Genomic DNA, 16,839 nt, shown 5'->3' with positions numbered 1-16,839 from the left:
AAATGACTCAATTTCAAATCTTACCTGCTCCAGATATGTGTAGCGCTTTGTCTGAATACATTGGTTAGGGAAGATACCTGGGAAAACACAACTTCCTTAAGCACCATACTTTTACAGAACATTTCCGACCGTCTCAGTTAAATACTTAACTGAAAGACAGAGCCTTCGATGACATAGCACTCCTCCATTGCAATATTACTGCTTGCTTAGTTATAGAGTGGAATTTGAAAATATAATCTTCAGAATCAAACTGACATTTACTGGGATAATGTATACTGTTATAAGTGATGCAGAACATATTTTTCAAACCCTTCTGTGCAGGGGAATGTTTACACTGAGTAAATATTGTTCCAGTTCTCAATCCTAAAAAGCATTTTTGCAAAGCCTAAATGCTCCCAAAGCACCATACATTAAAATAACTTGTATGGCACAAGCTAAATTGCAAAAATTGTACATTGGACATTGAATCTTTAATGTTATTGCAGAATTGATCAATGGGACTTAATGCATGAACAATAAATGTAAAAATTGAGTGCGTTTTTATAAGAACAAGTATGACTAAGGTATGGTTTGACCGAATGTTTATTTTATTTTGTTTACTTATGGAATGTGGGCGTTGTTGACTGAGCCAACATTTATTGCCCATCCCTAGTTGTCCTGGAGAAGGCAGTAGTGATCTGCTGTCTGGAACAATTGCAATCCATTTGGTGTGGGTACACCAAGATTGTTGTTAGGGAGGGAGTTTAACACAGGGTGATGTTGAAGGAACGGCAATATATTTCCAAGTGAGGATGGTAAATGGCTTGGAGGGGAACTGGCAAGTGGTGCTTGTCCTTCTAGATGGTAATGTTTATATGTTTGATACAGTCACATATACTCAAGTACAGGAGAACAGTGAAAAGTGTATAATGTCACCACACATAGTGGCATCTTAAGTACAAGAGTATAAAGTAGTATAAGAAACAACACTTAAAAAGTTAAGCATTACCTTCATAGAATAAGTAGAAAAATAAATAAATAAGATAATAGTTAACATTAAAATCAGGATCCTTGGTGAATTTCTGCATCTTGTAGGTAGTACACACAGCTGCTACTGAGTACCAATAATTATAATAGGATGGGAGAGTTCTAAAAGAAATGGTTAAAATGGAAAGGGATGTCAGATGAAAACTGGAGGTTTCTTTCAATCTAGGCTGTAAATGTAGTGACTGAAGCTGACACCATGGGTTGTGAAAGTAAAAGGAGAGGACTTGGATATTTAGACAATAGACAATAGACAATAGGCGCAGGAGTAGGCCATTCTGCCCTTCGAGCCTGCACCACTATTCAATATGATCATGGCTGATCATCTTTCATCAGTATCCTGTTCCTGCCTTATCTCCATAACCCTTGATTCCACTATCCAACTCTTTCTTAAATGAATCCAGAGACTGGGCCTCCACTGCCCTCTGGGGCAGAGCATTCCACACAGCCACCACTCTCTGGGTGAAAAAGTTTCTCCTCATCTCTGTCCTAAATGGTCTACCCCGTATTTTTAAGCTGTGTCCTCTGGTTCGGCACTCACCCATCAGCGGAAACATGTTTCCTGCCTCCAGAGTGTCCAATCCTTTAATAATCTTATATGTCTCAATTAGATCCCCTCTCAGTCTTCTGAACTCAAGGCTATACAAGCCCAATTGCTCCAGTCTTTCAATATAAGGTAGTCCCACCATTCCAGGAATTGACCTCGTGAACCTATGCTGCACTCCCTCAATAGCCAGAGTGTCTTTCCTCAAATTTGGAGACCAGAGCTGCATACAGTACTCCAGGTGTGGTCTCACCAGGGCCCTGTACAGCTGCAGAAGAACCTCTTTGCTTCTATACGCAATCCCTCTTGTTATGAAGGCCAGCATGCTATTAGCCTTCTTCACTACCTGCTGTACCTGCATGCTTACCTTCATTGACTGGTGTACAAGAGTACTGCCCCTTTACTTAAATTGATTCCATTTAGGTAGTAATCTGCCTTCCTGTTCTTGCCACCAAAGTGGATAACCATACATTTATCCACATTAAACTGCATCTGCCATGCATCTGACCACTCACCTAACCTGTCCAGGTCACCCTATAATCTCCTAACATCCTCATCACATTTCACCCTGCCACCCAGCTTAGTATCATCAGCAAATTTGCTAATGTTATTGCTAATACCATCTTCTATATCATTAACATATATTATAAAAAGCTGCGGACCCAGTACTGATCCCTGTGGTACCCCACCGGTCACTGCCTGCCATTCCGAAATGGAGCCGTTTATCACAACTTTTTGTTTCCTATCAGCCAACCAACTTTCAATCCAAGTTAGTACTTTGCCTCCAATACCATGCGCCCTAATTTTGCTGACAAACCTCCTATGTGGGACTTTATCAAAAGTTTTCTGAAAGTCCAGGTACACTACATCTACTGGATCTCCCTTGTCCATCTTCAGAGTTACATCCTCAAAAAATTCCAGAAGATTAGTCAAGCATGATTTCCCCTTCATAAATCCATGCTGACTCTGTCCTATCCTGTTACTACTATCCAGATGTGTCGTAATTTCATCCTTTATAATAGACTCCAGCATCTTTCCCACCACTGAGGTCAGACTAACTGATCTATAATTTCCTGTTTTCTCTCTCCCACCTTTCTTAAAAAGTGGTACAACATTAGCCACCCTCCAATCCACAGGAACTGATCCCGAATCTATCGAACTCTGGAAAATAATCACCAATGCATCCACGATTTCTCGAGCCACCTCCTTCAGCACCCTGGGATGTAGACCATCAGGCCCCGGGACTTATCAACCTTCAGACCTAACAATCTCTCCAACACCAATTCCTGGCAAATATAAATTCCCTAAAGTTCAGGTCCTTCAGCCACTGTTACCTCAGGGAGATTGCTTGTGTCTTCCCCAGTGAGCACAGATCTGAAGTACCAATTCAATTCTTCTGCCATTTCTTTGTTCCCCGTAATATATTCCCCTGTTTCTATCTTCAAGGGCCCAATTTTAGTCTTAACCATTTTTTTGCCTTTCACATGCCTAAAAAAGCTTTTACTATCCTCCTTTATATTTTTGGCCAGTTTACCTTCGTAACTCATTTTTTCTCTGCGTATTTCCTTCTTAGTAATCCTCTGTTGTTCTTTAAAAGCTTCCCAGTCCTCCGTTCTCAACTTCCCTTGTCAGCCACGGCCACCCATGCCTCCTCCTAGGATCTTTCTTCCTTTTTGGAATGAACTGATCCTGCAACTTCTGCATTATACACAGAAATATCCGCCATTGTTCCTCCACTGTCATCCCTGCTAAGGTATTGCACCATTGAACTTTGGCCAGCTCCTCCCTCATAGCTCCATAGTTCCCTTTATTCAACAGAAATATTGTCACTTCCGATTGTACCCCCTCCCTCTCAAATTGCAGATTGAAGCTTATTGTATTATGGTCACTACTTCCCAATGGCTCCTTCACTTCGAGGTCCGTGATCAATTCTGGTTCGATGCACAATACCAGATCCAGAATTGCCTTCTCCCTGGTCGGCTCCAGCACCAGCTGTTCTAAGAATCCATCTTGGAGGCACTCCACAAAGTCTCTTTCTTGAGGTCCAATACCATCCTGATTCTCCCAGTCTACCTGCATGTTGAAATCCCCCATAACAACTGTAGTTACATCTTTGCGACAGCCCAATTTCAGCTCCTGATTCAACTTACATCCGACATCCAGACTACTGTTTGGGGGCCTGTAGATAACTCCCAAGAGGGTCTTTTTACCCTTAGTATTTCTCAGCTCTATCCACACTGACTCTACATCCCCTGATTCTAGGTCCCCCCATGCAAGGGACTGAATATCATCCCTTATCGACATGGCGACCCCACCCCCTCTGCCCGTCAGTCTGTCCTTACGATAGCATATGTAGCCTTGAATATTTATTTCCCAGGTCCTGTCCACTTGAAGCCACGTCTCAGTTATTCCCATAATATCGTATCTGCCAATTTCCAAAAGAGCCTCAAGCTCATCCATCTAATTTCTAATGCTTCGTGCATTCATGTATAGTATTTTTAATTTGTTACTGCCCTCACCCTTCCCATCAACCCCTATTTCACTCAACCTTACAGCATGATCCCTTTCTGAGTTTTCTGCTTCATTGATACGGTTGTCTTTCTTGACTTCCCTTGTTCTAACTTTCCCTTCAATCTCCTTCTTAAACATCCAGTTTGTCCCCTCCCCCCTCTACTTAGTTTAAACGTAGCTGTGTTGCAGTAGCAAACCTGCCTGCCAGAATGCTGGTCCCTAACCTATTAAGGTGCAAACCGTCTCTCTTGTATAATTTATTTAGTTTACTATTTTCTGTGGGAGTTTACTGGGAATAAATTGGCTGCTGCATTTCATTTGAATTTGGATCAGGAGTAGATCATTTAGCCCCTTCAGCTTTCTGATTTGGTTGTGGTTCAATTCCATACCTCTGCCTTCCCCTAATAACCTTGCCTACATTAAAATACAGTCTACGCTTCAAAATGTCTTATTAATAAATAATTTGGGACATCATAAGATTACACTGTGGAACATGTTTCAGATATATACTTGCTTTAAAATAAAATTGTGAACAAATCTTGAACATGTTGGAGTTGTCTCCTTGCAAATTTTCAATGTTGTTTATATTACAATTGAGATTTATTATAAAGCACAACTTCCGAATTGAAGATGCAAAGCTGCTTAAATGCATTGTTTATAATATGGAAATATTTACCTTCTAAGTAAGCAAACACATATACACACGCACACATCCAGAGAAGGAAAAAAGATTTCTCTGCAAAGATTCACTTTGGGAAAAAAACACTTATCGCCAATAATTATTTGTCCTTGAAGGCAAAAAGGATAGGGTGTGAAAAGTTCCAATGGCTCTTGTTCTGGTGTTCTCGCACATGTGGACAATCCACTAGAAATGTACAGTTGTCTCTAGGATCTTTGCTGACATAGTTGTTCAGGAAATATTGAGGCAAACGTCCTCAGAGACCTCTTGCAAGATCAGCTTGATTGGTATTCCATGTCCACGCTGGAGACACAACCAGAGTTTATTTCAGAAAGACTAAGTTTCTCAGGCTGGCTATCAACTCTCATACATCCTAAACGCTGATGAATGTAACTCACCGGAAATCATTAAACCAAGTTTGGTGACCTCAAGCATTGACTGAAACCTTGTGATTTCAAAGAACTGTCTTGTTAAAAAAGTTCAATGCCCAAAGTAACATTTTATGAAAAAACAGGCACTTGAAATAAATTGATATTTTTCACAGTCCTTCAAAACACAGTCTGCAAAAACATTAAATATACCTAGTTATGTTCATTTAAAGATTTAGATTTTTTTTTATTCATTCATGGCCTGGAGGTGTCGCTGATGAGGCCAGCACTTATTGCCTATTCTCAGTTAACCAGAGGGTAGTTAAAGAGATGACCACATTGTTGTGAGTCTGGAGTCACCTGTAGGCCAGACCAGGGAAGGACATTAGAGAATCAGATGAGTTTTAAAATCATAATCAAAAATGACCACTATTAGGCTAGCTTTTAATTCCAACTTTTTTTATTGATTTAGCATGAAGTGGAGGTACTTTAATCAACGTAAGTGTACTGTTTCATAAACTGAATAAGTCACAAGTTCATAAGTCATAAGTTCACAATCTTGCCATGGTGAGCTTTGAGCCAACATACCCAGGTCTTTCACCTGAGACTTCTGCATTATTAATATAATGATATTACCACTAGGTCACCATCTCCCCACTCCTGGTTAGGAATATAATTTCGACATAACTGAACCAGTTGTAATATGTAAGTTAATATTCCACCCAAAGAACAATAGTGTGTGGAATAATTGGGGTAGAATGTAGAAATGAAGAAAACAAAGGGATTCAAAGACAGTCACTGGTAAAAGTAGAATTTAGAGTCAATGGCAAGAATGCAGAATAAACAGGGGATAATCCCAGAAAAGGGGAGGATGTGTTGCACATAAAGCCCAGCCCTAAAATCTCATCTGCATCCGAAGTTGGAAATATTCCAGCCTGGAAATGAGTTTTTTTTCAGGTGTCAGCCTTCTATGCTGTCATTGTGGTTCAGGAATGCAGGTAAAACCCAAGGACTGGTTACTGGGAGTGATTCCAGTGTGGCTGGTGCAGTGAACTGTACAATAAAAGAGAACAGAGCATATTTGACATTGTGAATGCCTGACAACATGAGAGCTGATCACCCTAGACAGAAATGCAATTAGGTTTTCAAAATATGCACAAATTTCAAATTCTTTAGAACATGGTCATAAAAACATTCTCAGGATCAGCATTATTCACAGCCTGATGAAAATGTACTTCAGCGTGGAAACATGCATGGAATTTTCAAAGAATGGTTCATGTTGGAAAAGAATTGCCTGCAATAGTTCTGTAAAGTAAAGGAGCAAAAGTGGTTGCAGGTTTCTTCACATAGCTTTGTGTATTATAAAATGTTCCCAACCTCTTCTGTCAATAGATATATAAGGCTATGATGTAATATTATTTTGGAACATACTCCGATAGTAATATTACAATTAACAATGTCTTGTGGCTTATTAAATTTCCAGCACAGTGCACTTGTGTTGACTGACATTCCTCCAATTCATGCTCCCCCAAGGGCTTGATGGATATATACGCAGCATCTGATATGGCACCGCATGATAATGAGCTACATGGAGGACCAGGTTCTAACTACAAGATGTGTCAATTTAGCTGACTTCAATTTCCGTGTGACTTGAATACAGTCCTGAGAATATTCATACTCATGAGGTATGAGTAGGTATCATCAAATAGGGACAGCACTAGGCTCCATGGTGAACCAAATTGATAACATTTCCCATCAAAGCTCTTGGGAAAGGTTGTCATTGCACCAAGCAAGGTTATTACACTCCAGGAAACGAAGGGGGCAAGGACTGAGTTTGTTGGTGGTTAAGGATTAAGCATTAGAAGTTGTATAAATCTTTCTTTGAATCATTTAGTAATCATGTTCAAAGGACTTTCTGTAATGTAATTTCAAACTTTACACTAACATGAGTTGCAGAACTTGTGTTTGCTTTTACAGCTCCTCGCTCCACTAATTTATTTTGTTAAGGCAAAAATATTTTAGTTAATCTTTAACAAGAATGTAAGAATGCTTATAAATAATGCAGAGACAATGCCCAAATCCCTCATTTTGCCTACTTAATGTCAGGAACTGTTTTGGTTTAGAGGCAGAGATTTGAATGTGACACTCAGCAGTTGGACTGAAAAGTTATGTGGAGATATAATTGATACTGGCAGTTTCACTGGAATTCCTTCATACGTTTCCTCTTGGAAAAGGTCAATATTGCACCTGTTAGAGTCATAGAGTCATACAGCATGAAAACAGAACATTCATCCCAGCTCTGCGATCCTGCACACATTTCCCAAACTAAACCAGTCCCATTTGCCTACGTTTGGCACATATCCCTCTATACGTTTCCTGCTCATATACCTATTCAAATGTCTTTGAAATGTTGTATCTATACCTGCATGAACTACTTCTCTGACAGTTAATTCCATATATGCACCACCATCTGTGTGAAAAAGCTGCCCTCAGGTACCTTTAAAAGTCTCTCCCCTCTCACGTTAAAACTATGCCCTCTAGTTTTGAAATCCACTACCCTAATAGTTATGGTTGTCACTCTGCAGTGAGTGTCTGGCTTTCACTAGGTGTGATAAGGAAGTAAGGAATGAAAACAGCTCCATTTACAAATCTATTTCCATACATGAAAAGCTCATTATGTGTGAAAATTGTATGCATTTTTACTGGTAGTACATCAGCAAAATGAAGCATCAGAGGATGCCTGCCTAGTTTATTTTGCAGTATTGGCCCTGTGACCTGTTTTATAGGGTCAGCACCCACTTACAAGGTATCTTGTAAAGATAGGAGAAAGTGAGGACTGCAAATCCTGGTGATCAGAGTTGAGAGTGCAGTGCTGGAAAAGCACAGCAAGTCAGGCAGCATCCAAGGAGCAGGAGAATCAACATTTCGGGCAAAAGCCCTTCATCAGGAATGAGGCTGGGAGCCTCGGGGGTGAAGAGATAAGTGGGAGGGGGGGAAGGGGGGGGGAAGGGATTGGGGAGAAGGTAGGTGAGAGTGCAATAGTTGGATAGAGGTGGGTAAAGGTGATAGGTTGGAGAGGAGGGTGGAGTGGATAGGTGGGAAGGAAGATTGACAGGTGGGACAGATCATGAGAATGGTGCTGAGCTGGAAAGTTGGAACTGGGGGTAAGGTGGGGGAGGGGAAATGAGGAAACTGGTGAAGTCCACATGCTGAGGACATAGAAGTCCTGGGCTTCCTCCACCCCCACTCCCTCACCACCTGACGCCTGGAGGAAAAACACCTCATCTTCCTCCTTGGGACCCTTCAACCCCATGGCATCAAACAAAATAATAAATAATAATTATTAATAAATAATAATAATTAAAATGTGCAACAAATTAACAGGAACATGAATAGGAAGATAACCATCAAGAAGATGGTAATTAATACCAAAGATGTTATGTAACTAACTCGGAAGGAGCTGGGTGTGAAACCACGTGCAATGAATGTGTTCATTAAATTTGTAAAACTAGTGAATAAATGAACACACTAAGAAATCAACAGTTTGATGCAAATGGGCGCAATTAAAGAATTGGGGTTGGGGAGAAGGTAGGTGAGAGTGCAATAGTTGGATGGAGGTGGGGTAAAGGTGATAGGTCGGAGAGGAGGGTGGAGCGGATGGGTGGGAAGGAAGATGGACAGGTAGGACAGGGCATGAGGACAGTGCCAAGTTGGAAGGTTGGAACTGGAATAAAGAGGGGGGAGGGGAAATGAGGAAACTGGTGAAATCCACTTTGATGCCATGTGGTTGGAAGGTCCCGAGGCGGAAGATGAGATGTTCTTCCTCCAGGTGGCGAGTGGTTAGGGAGTGGCGGTGGAGGAGGCCCAGGACTTGCACGTCCTTGGCAGAGTGGGAAGGGGAGTTGAAGTGTTCAGACATGGGGTGGTGGGGTTAGTTGGTGCAGGTGTTCTGGAGATGTTCTCTCAAGCACTCTGCGAGTAGGTGTCCAATCTTCCCAATGTAGAGGAGACCGCATCAGGAGCAATGGATACAGTAAGTCACATGTGTGGAAGTGCAGGTAAATCTCTGATGGATGTGGAAGGCTCCTTTGGGGTCTTTGACAGAGGTGAGGGGGGAGGTGTCGCCTCAAGTTTTGCAATTCCTGTGATGGCAGGGGAAGATGCTGGGAGGGGAGGGTGGACCTGACAAGGCAGTCACGGAGGGAATGGACTTTACGGAAAGTGGATAGGAGTGGGGAGGGAAATATATCTCTGATGGTGGGGTCTGTTTGTAGGTGATACTTCAACAATATTTGTGAATACATATTATTATCAGAACTGATGGCATAACAACATGACATGCAGGAGGAGGTGGTTTGTGGTAATATTACTGGACTGCAAAGTAATGTTACCATAGTCCTGCTCCCTCATTAGAAAGAGACAACTGGTGATAGTCTATCCTAAGAGTCATCTCACCTCATCCAAGTGGAGAGGTCAAAAAGGAGAGTTCCTCATGGTAACCTAAGGCCACTACAGGAATTGAACCCATACTGTTGGTAATATTTTCCATCACAAACCAGTGTCCAGCCAACTTAGTTCCACAAGCCTAGATAAATGTCTGGGAGTATGGATTTGAGTCCTGAATTTAAGTATAATTAGTCTGGATTACAAAGTTAATTTCAGTGAGAATGCCCTCATCAATTGTTGTGAATTCCTTTCTGGTTCACTAATGCTCTTTAGGAAAGGAAATTAGGGGGTGGCATGGTGGCTCAGCAGTTAGCACTGTTGCCTCACAGCACTAGGAACTTGGGTTCAATTCCCGCCTCGGGTGACTGTTCGTGTGAAGTATACACGTTCTCCCCGTGCCTACGTGGGTTTCCTCCGGGTGCTCCAGTTTCTTCCCACAGTCCATAGATGTGCAGGTCAGGTGAATTGGCCAAACTAAAATTGCCCATAGTGCTCAGGGACCTGTAAGTTAGGTGCATTAGTCTGGGGTAAATGTAGAGCAGTAGGGGAATGGATCTAGGTAGGTTACTCTTTTGGAGGGTTGGGTTGGGCTGTAGGGCCTGTTTCCACACTGTTGGCATTCTATATCAAAATTTGTTCACCTTGTCCATATGAGACTGCAAAAGTAATGTGCTGAGACAGCCACTCAATTCAAAGGTACAAAGGGTTAGAGAACAAATGCTGGCCTTGCCAGTGACATCCATGTATCATGAATGATGTGACTGCAAGTACAGCAATGCACTGAATGGTCTTGGCTGCTACAGGAGGAATATTTCTGAAAAACCAACAAACTGACACATAACTACAGCTTTCTGAGTAACTGATTCTAGCTATCCAGGAATATAGCCTCCAAAGATTCATACGCAGTGGTATTAATCATTGAAATGTCATAATGTTATGACAGTTTGAGTAATATTAAGGTAAAACAGAAATATATGCTTATATGTTTTGAAGAGAGGCAGTTATGTAGTCGTAATGTCACTGGACAAGTAAGCCAGAACTCCAGGCTAATGTTCTGGAGAATGCAGATTTGAGTCCCCCTGTTGTGAAATTTGAATTCAGCAAGATCTCGAATTAAAACTAGCCTAATCATGCCTGTGCAACCATCGTCAACTATTGCAAAAGTCTATCTGGATCACTAATGTGATCTGGACCCACCTGGTCTCGGCTACACGTGACTCCAAACTCCAGACTCACACCAATGTGGTTAACTCTTAACTGCCTGTGGGCAATTCGGGAGGGACATTTAATGTTGGTGCAGCCAGTGATACACACATCCCACAAGGAAAATATATTTTAAAAATGAAAAATGCTGCAGAAGCTCAGCAGGTCTGGCAGCAACTATGGACAGAGAAGCAGAATTAATAAGTTGAGTTATTATCTGCAATACATTCATTGGAACTGAGCTCAGGTTCTCTCTCCACAGGTGCTCTCAGACCTGCTGAATTTGTCCAGCAATTCCTTTTCCTTTTAATTTTGGCTTTCCAACACTCACGGTATTTTGCTTTTAAACATATGATTCAGGATTACTGCACCATGACCACAATGATCGCTATTCAGAATGTGTGTGTGTTACCAGTAGTGAAGAGATTCAGTCTGAGAATCTGAATTGAACATTCAGTATAATTCTGAGCCCAATTTTGTTGAAAGTCGGCTATCTTCCAGCCTCAGTCAAACCGCTGAGTAAAAGTAAATGGGTTCCACTCCATGTTTGAGAGAAGAGGGTAGTCACACCTTCTTAACACTAGTTTTGAATTGTAACATATCAAATTGAGGAAATTCAGCAAACGTCTTCATAGCCATTCAGTAAATTTGACCCATAGAGGGAGTAGCTTTACTGAAATGCTTCAGTGTAAAGGCCCATCAGCATGCTTATCCTACTTAACCTCTAACTTAAATGTACAAAACTCCCACTCTCCAGTGCTCTTCCCCCAATTCAGAAGGGGTTAAACAGATATTCTCTCAAAGTGGTTTCACCACATTGATGCGGGTAACAGACCATTTTGTGTGTACTGAGAATGGGTCACTTCTTTTTCAAAATGTTTGTTTATCTTTTCCAACTCTGCGTATTGCTTTGGGAAAACATACTTCCAGGTTTCCAGCCATGTTTATTCTGAAACTATCAGCTAGGTCCTGGATGAGTGACTTCCCTTTGATATTTCTTCTATCCCTCCCAGGTAGTTGAACACAAGATTTGTATAATTTGTCTGTCCATATATACCCTTGAATTAGAATGGCTTATCCAGCTATCTTAGAGGTCAGTTGGTAGTCAACCAGACTACATTTGGAGTCTCATACAGGGAGGATGGCAGATTTTCTACTCGAAAGAGAATTAGTGAACTATAAGTGAATTCACAACAATCAATGATGGTTTTGTGGCATTGTCATAGAGAATCATAGAATCCCTACAGTGCAGAACAGGTCATTTAGCCCTTCGAGTTGACACTGACCCTCTGAAGAGCATCCCACCCGAGCTACCCCTCCACTTTTTCCCTGTAATCCTGCATTTCCCATGGCTAATCCACCTAACCTGCACATCCTTGGGTACTATGGGCAATTTCGCATGGCCAATCCATCTAACTTGTAAATCTGTGGACTGTGGAAGGTAACCCATGCAGACACAGGGAGAACATGCAAACTCCACATAGACAGTTGCCTAAATTTGGATTCGGACCCGGGTCCCCAGCACGTTCCTGAGCCACCATACCATTCCTTGTCACTGAAGAAAAGTTTGTATTCCAGGTTAATTAAACTTAAATTCAGCATTCAAATCCACACTCCCAATTATGACTTCTGCCCACTATGTCACAATGGAAGTATAGTTTCCTAATCATCAGCCTATCACCTCAGGCCGACCTCTCAAGATTCATGAGTTTACCCGATAAGTCAGCAAACTGTTAAGCTGAACTCGAAATAAAATTGGTCGTTTGTTTTCAGACAGCAGGTAATAGAACTTGTAACCTGCGACATAGATAGTGTCAAAGAGGAATTTCTGCAGTGAGGAGGGATTGTAGAATGAAGGTTCAAAGTTATGACTGAATGCATGAAAAGTTACAGGTTTTCTGAGCATTCTGAGATTACAAAACTATTACAAAAAGATTTCTGATACTGCAGCTGGCACTAAATGGAGAGAGAAGAATGATCTGTTTGCTAATCCAAAGTTCAAGAATGACAAACTTGTGACAGAACTCTTCCAGGCAAATGGGATATGAATCATATTCCATGACTTCTTCATAATATGTTCTTTTATACTGCAAAAATACATTCATTATAAACATAGTTTATGTTTAGAGGTAGATTAATATTAAACTATGGCCAATTGTACTATCTGGTTTGGCTCCAATGATGTCACAGTGACCAGGGTTGATTTTTAAGTAAAGTTATGATATTAGGAATTGGAAGAGACCATTCAGTCCCTCAGATGCACTGCAGCATTCAATTAATTCAAGGCTAATCCGCACCTTATCTCATTTGTCTACCTTTGCTCCATATGCCTCATTACTCCTGATCAACTAAAACCCACCTAGTTCAGTCAAAACACCAGTTGTCCTTGTGTCCCTTGTCTTTTCAGAGAGGGAGTTTTAGATTCCTAGTGCTTTCATGTAAAAGAATGTTTGCTGATTTCACTCCTGAATAGCCTTGTTCTTATTTTAACTATTTTCTTAGTTCTCCCAACAGAGGAAAAATGTCTAAATATTGAAATAACTCCACTGAGACTGGTATCCCGTCACCAAGTCCCCCTGTATTTACACACGGAGAGTCCTTGACACTGATCCAGCTCCCTCAGAGCCAGCTCTCAGAGTGAACAGGATGTCTGACACTCCTGTTCTAACGTGTCAGCTAGGGCTTCTTGATTGGACCAGATTAACAGCCTCAGTCAGGGAACTCATATTCTATGAGTCTACCTGGCTGACTTCTTTACATTCACTACTAGTATCTATCCTTTCAAGTCCATTTGGTGTTTTAAACACTGCAGTCAGTTTTCCCTTTAATCTTCAATATTCAAAGGATGCAAGCTAACCTCATAATTTAATCTTCCAACCCCTAGTATTATTCTGGGTCAATCTTGCATCACCAAAACCAAAAAGTCCCTTCAGATGTGTATTGCCCAAAACTAATGACCAAAATTGTAGAAAACAGTACTTTTCCCACGATGTTGCTCATCTCACCTCAATTGAGTTCAACAACGGAAGTCAACTTGAGTACACATTAAATGATAAAAACAATTAGGACATGATATAATAAAGTCATCTCCTTGGAATAACCAGTCTCACCATGGCATCAGTATAAATAGTGCTGATTGGGTCCTTCCTGATCTCCATTCAAGTTTTCCACTCCTGGCTAATGGAAACTTTGTCTCCAAAGTGGTTGATATCCTCCATGATCACTTGTCAGGGACGACTAATGACAACTTCAATCTCCTCAAGTCCATTGTTCTTTACTAACTCTGTGCTGCAAAGTTGAACTGTCCAATTCTCAGCAGTCACACCTCAATAAAGAAAATGTTCCTCCATCTTTCAAATTTGAAAAGGAAGGTGGTTTAACGCAAGCTTGGATCCCACTAAGATTGGCTGTTGTCTTGTCCTATCCAATTGAGTAGTCTTACACATTTCCTCAGAAACTCTGCCAGCGAAGGGAGAGGACGGGGAGTAGATAGAATCTTGTTAGGCATGAGAATGAAGCTATATCAGGTGTAGATGTGAATGTGGAATCCAAAACACAAGCATATCAGCTATGATCTGATCGAATGGGGGAATAACTATGAAGGACTGAGTGGTCTACTTCCTAATGCATATGTTGTATTAAACAGCCTAATCATGTATTAAAGCAAAAAATAATTTAAATAAAGTTTATTTGATAGTAATCACTGTTGTCTCATCTGAACAATATTCTCCGTCTTTGATATTTCACTCAGGACATCAGTTTTTTACAGTTGGAACCTTTTTAACCTACTCTAGTATTATGGACTAGGCCAGACCACTCAAAGCATTCTTAAGCAGACAGCCCTAAACCTAACTTTGCAATTTGTTTTGGTAAGTGTACAGTGAAAATTACCCAGAGTAAGATAGCTAGGTTGACAACTAGATTTTAAAACAGACAAAAACTTTATTCACAAAATTACACAATGAAACACAAAGAACAGAATAAAGAACCCCTACAGAACTCAACCTATCCAGCTAGGCTTTATTATGATGTTCTGAATACACACGACAGTCCCAATAAGCAAGCTCCCTTTAAAAAACAGTATAAATGGAACACATGCTTACAGGTTTAAGTTGAAGTGAGAGTAAGAGAGAGAGTTTCCACACAGCACTCTGTTGAACTTCCCAGTTCAAGACTGAACTAAAACTACTCAGTCAGCTCGCTAGAGGTCTGACCACTCCCCTCTCTTTATATTTCGAAAGCATAACCACTTTGGCCTGAAGTCAGATCCGTTTACATGCAAACAAAAGGCCTCTCAAAATCCTTCTCATCTCTGTACCAAACCAGACTGATCGGAGTCCAGCCCAGTCTATTGCCCCTCTGAAAAAAAATCAAGTACAGAGTCTCCTTGAACCAAGGAACAGCTCTTAGAAAAAAAAGGGACTAGCTTTGTGACACTAGTTCATAAAATATTGGAAACATTTCAATCCTCTGTAAACTTTGTAAAGATGTCAAATAAACAGATTTTTGGGCTGAACTCTGGACTTCGAATTGGAAGATAGATCTCAAAAAACCAACATCATCCATGTCATAAAAATAAATTATCTTTGGAATCAAAGTAAACCAATGAGATACAGAACAGGCTTAAGCACTGATAGCTGCTGGCACAACAGCACATACAAACTGGAACACAGTTCATGCATAGCGCTGAAGTTGCAGATCACAAGCAGAAGCAGAAACAAGACAATAATTTCAATTCTTCAACCTCAGAACTTGAAATGTCAGGCATAAACAACTTGACATTTGGCTTTTAATGGTAATGACTTCATATGGACCTCGTGATCAGAACCGTGGCTTGACACACTCCTATCTAGCCCTTGCTCTCTGCAATTTATATCCGACCTGCCATTTTCTAGCAATTTATTAGGAGGTATAAGGTAATGTCACCATAGTCTGACTAGAACCATTTGGCTGCTCTCACATTAGAGAGAGACACTGATGGTGGCTTAACCTCAGGAGAAGGGGAAGTGAATCCTTCACGGTAAACTCAACCAATATGGAAATTGAACCCATGATGTTGACATTATTTTGCATTGCAGACCTGCTATTTGAGCTAACTTAGATTTAGATTTTATTGTTACGTGTACTCAAGTACAGAAGCACAGGAGAACAGTGAAAATTGTATAATGTCACCACATACCATCTTAGGCACAAAGATGCCTAGGTACAAAATACTTCAGTAGAAAGTAGTAAAAGTTAAAAAGATTAAGCATTATCTTCACAGAACAAGGAAAAAAGTAAAGAAATTAGGTAATAATTAACGTTAAAGTCCTTCTTAAATAAACTAGAAAAGTAAAGGAAAAAGTTAAAAGTTCAACTTTGATGAGTCCTCCACTTAGCTTGCTCTCCAGAAGACCTTAGCTGCCTCTTCCTAATGCCGCAGATCCCAGGGATCACCCTCATCGCTCGCTCTTCCTGCGTTGGGCCGTGATGACATCGCCGCTGTTGCTGCTAAAGCTGCTGCTTCCCTCGTCTCCTCCTGCTGCCGCTGGAACATTCCGGGCAGGATCCGCTTGCACATTAAGATGCTCAGCAAAGGTACACCCACACTGGGCTGAGTGACCGGACCGAGAGACCTGACCGAGAGACCGGACTGAGACACTGGACCGAGAGACCGGACTGAGAGATCGGACTGAGAGACCAGACTGAGAGACAGGACCGAGAGACCGGACTGAGAGACCGGACTGAGAGACAAGACCAAGAGACCGGACCGAGAGACCGACTGAGAGACCAAGCGTGAGACTGGACAGAGAGACTGGACTGAGAGACCGACTGAGAGACCGACTGAGAGACCGGACCGAGAGACCAGACCAAGAGACCGGACTGAGAGACCGGATTGAGAGATCAGACTGAGAGACTGGACCGAGAGACCGACCGAGAGATCAGACGGAGAGACCGGACGGAGAGACCGGACTGAGAGACTGGACTGAGAGACCGTACCGAGAGACAGGACCGAGAGACAGGACCGAGAGACTGGACTGAGAGACTGGACTGAGAGATGGCCACGCTGGGCTGAGAGACCACCA

At 41.5% G+C, this 16,839-nt stretch overlaps 1 protein-coding gene across 3 annotated transcripts in view; it reads right to left on the bottom strand.

Annotated features, from left to right (window-relative positions):
- LOC140494178 (palmitoyl-protein thioesterase ABHD10, mitochondrial-like) overlaps nucleotides 1–14,960 on the bottom strand; it is a 37,265-nt gene extending 22,305 nt beyond the window's left edge. The window contains exons 1-2 of one of the 3 annotated variants that reach the window (XM_072593287.1): nucleotides 4,755–4,788; nucleotides 25–77 (exon numbers count right to left, since the gene is read on the bottom strand). The gene's annotated coding sequence lies outside the window, so the exon portion shown is untranslated. Of the gene's footprint in view, nucleotides 1–24; nucleotides 78–4,754; nucleotides 5,058–14,877 lie in introns of those variants that run through there. The other 2 variants (XM_072593285.1, XM_072593286.1) reach the window with 2 other exon arrangements.
- Between the last annotated feature and the right edge of the window lie 1,879 nt (nucleotides 14,961–16,839).

This window comes from Chiloscyllium punctatum, chromosome 23, assembly GCF_047496795.1.
Source record: "Chiloscyllium punctatum isolate Juve2018m chromosome 23, sChiPun1.3, whole genome shotgun sequence".
Taxonomy (NCBI): domain Eukaryota; kingdom Metazoa; phylum Chordata; class Chondrichthyes; order Orectolobiformes; family Hemiscylliidae; genus Chiloscyllium; species Chiloscyllium punctatum.
Note: the sequence above shows the minus strand (reverse complement) of the source record. Positions and strands in the feature narration are given on the sequence as shown.